Genomic DNA, 2,825 nt, shown 5'->3' with positions numbered 1-2,825 from the left:
TGCTTCCCTGGGTTGCTTATAGTATTTAATGGTAAACCATTTAGGGAGCGTCAGCAAGGAAAAGGTCTTTGCATATTCAATATAGTCTCTCTCTCTCTCCTGCCCCCTTTCTCTCTTCTTGAGACAAGGTCTCTCTGTGCAGCCCTGGATGGTGAGAGTGAGGTATATAGACCAGGCTAGCCACAAACTGCCAGAGATTCCCCTGCCTCTGTCTTCTGAGTACTTGGATTAGAAGTGTGGCCCACCACACTAGACACAGATTTCTTCCTCTAACGGTTTTATCCATGGTAAGTTAACTCCATGTTAATAGAGCCTTGGGGTGAGGAAAGAGGGCAGTGCTTGGGTGGAGTAAGGGGCTGCCAATAGCTGTCAATCCCTCAAATAAGATGCTGTGTGAGAGGGACCACACAGTCTGGGGAAATGCTGAGAGGCTAGCTTTCAGTCAAGCTGTCAGTCAACGTTTCACACTTGCTCTCCTGGGTTGCATGAGAAAATCCCCGTCTCAGCAACAAAACAAGGCAGAAAGTAGGGGCTCACAGCTACATGCTGCAGATTTCCCAAGTATTTTATAGGCACCACACAAACACAGTTGTGGCTGCTGTCTCTGACAGCTGCCTTTGGGGAGGTAGGGTCAGTCAGGGCAGGAGGGCGCTGTGTAGGGAGACATTTGACCTTGGAAGGCATGGCTCTCACATGCATGCAACACAGTTGTCATGGGCCACAGAAGGGGCTAAATCCGGGGGCAGGGCACAGGTCTAGTCGTCCACCCTGTGTCCGTGCCACAAGTCAGCTCAGAAGAAAGGGTGGCCACTGTGGCCACATCCCTTCATTGAGACTGGGCTCCTTCTGGGGGGCCCCAGACACCCATCATCCCTCACTAGCACACACTCCTTCCTTCCCTTACTTGCCCTTCCCTCCTTCCTTTTGCTTGCTTGCTTCCTTCTTCCCTTCCATTCCCCCCTCCCCCTCCCCCCTCCCCTCCCCTCCCCATCCTTTCTTTCCATTCTCTTAGTGTAATGCAGGTTGGCCTTGAACTCATGACCCTCTACACTTTCCTCTCCAATGCTCAGTGTAAGTCAGAGACTGTTTCTCTGTACTCAGAACTGCCACTCCCCACTCACTTCCAACGCCAGCTAAGTGTCCCTCCCTCACACCACACAATCAGTTCAGCGGAGACACCAGCTGGGCGCCTTCTACCTGGCTCCTGCTTTGATGCTATCTAGTGGAGCTAGTCTCATCCAGCGTGCCGAGGCTCTCTCTCCAGAACTGACCCTTCACATCGCTGTTACACGCCCAAGCTGTTTGACCTGGGCCTCTGACTGACCAGCCTGGGCACTCATGATATACTGGGGTCATGATACACTTGCCACATCATCTCACAGAAGTCAGGGAAATGGGCATAAAGGTTGGTGGTCACTATAAATGAAAGACAAAGGGGTGAGCAGGTCAACGTTGGAGACTCCCATCGGCTCTCTGAGTGGCTGCCTGGCAGGGACCTCCTGGAGCTTATTTGGTATAAATTGTATCTTTTGTGGTTCCAAAGACGCTTCATACATGGACGAGGTGGGGTGTGTGGGTGGGCACTGGTGACCAACACCACCGCTGGTCTCTTTTCTCTCCCCGGAGGTAGGAAATGGAGGCTTCGGAGGTAGGAAATGGAGGCTTCTCATTTTTCCTCGTGCTTTTCTGAGACAAACCCCAGTTCTGAAGCCATGATCACTCCACCAGCGTGTAAGACACTCTGGAGATTCAAAGGGGTTCAGGACCCTGTGTGCCAGGGACCAGGGACAAGGAGGGTGCACACATGTTTCCTATGACGTCGCTCTCCCCACCATGCATTCTTTTACGTGAGTGGTTTGGTATCTTCGGATGTGAGTGCTTTGCACGTGTGCGTACATGGAGGAGAGAGACTGATGTCAAGTGTCCTCCTCAGACCTTCTGCACTTCATCTTTGGAGGTCGCCGATCTAGCCAGACCAGCCGCCAGAATGAGACAAGGACCCTCCGTTCTCTGCATCTTCAGCTCTGGGATTACAGATATCTCCCGTCCCCCGACCACCCGCTTCTCCCCACCGCCCCCCACATCCCCCCTTCACAAAGCATCTCAAGCCCCGCTTGTATTGAACTCAGGTTCTCACGCTTGCATGGCAAAAGCTGTATTGACTGAGCCATCTCCCCGGCCTCTTGGGTTTTTAGAATCCAAGCTGAGCCATCTGTAAACCATACATGGCAGATGAGGCCAAGCTCCCTTGCTCCTCAGCGGCATCTCTGAGCTTCTGCACTGGATGCAGGCCTCCCAGTGGAGGAGGTAGAGGAGTGTTCCCTTCCACTTTCCTGCAGCAGTGATGACCTCACACCCTCCACAGGAGCCCTTGGGTGTGGTTGCTCTTTTCCTCTATGGAGTTTTTCCAGGCTTTGCATAAATTAAAAAAAAATCATGAAGCAAGTTCCTGTACCAGGGCTATTTGGAAAATACATGGATTTTTTTTTGAGAAAACATTGTGTTTTTTTCTAAATATGGAAATAAAATTCAGAATGATTAATCCAGGGAAGATCTCATACAATTCATAAAATTAATTCTTTCCAACCTCTCTTTATTTGGTAGTATGTGTCCTTGGCAATGGTATGAACTCAGGGCTAAATTCCTCTGACTTTGTCCCCTGCTAAACAAGGGGCTCACATGACCTCTAAGCACCTCTCCACGTAGGTAAAAGGAAACAATTGGATTGAAGATGTGGGTCCCTCTGTGCCCTGTCTCCCACAGTACTCGGGCTGAGTACTGTGTACATGGCTGTGCCCTTGCATCCTTCATCTTCCTCGGAACCT

The 2,825-nt window shown here is 50.9% G+C and overlaps 1 long non-coding RNA gene across 2 annotated transcripts in view; it reads left to right on the top strand.

Moving 5' to 3' along the window:
- Positions 1-2,453, top strand: part of LOC311606012 — a 10,147-nt gene extending 7,694 nt beyond the window's left edge. The window contains exons 4-5 of one of the 2 annotated variants that reach the window (XR_014782152.1): positions 1-287; positions 1,653-2,453. The exon at positions 1-287 is cut by the window's left edge and continues 231 nt beyond it. This is a non-coding gene — a long non-coding RNA (uncharacterized lncRNA). Of the gene's footprint in view, positions 288-1,648 lie in introns of both variants that reach the window. The other variant, XR_014782153.1, reaches the window with a different exon arrangement.
- Positions 2,454-2,825: the final 372 nt, after the last annotated feature.

Source organism: Acomys minous, assembly GCF_964271855.1.
Source record: "Acomys minous genome assembly, chromosome: 9".
In the NCBI taxonomy this organism is placed as follows: Eukaryota; Metazoa; Chordata; class Mammalia; order Rodentia; family Muridae; genus Acomys; species Acomys minous.
The sequence above is the reverse complement of the archived record's forward strand: the minus strand, read 5'-3'. Positions and strand labels throughout refer to the sequence as shown.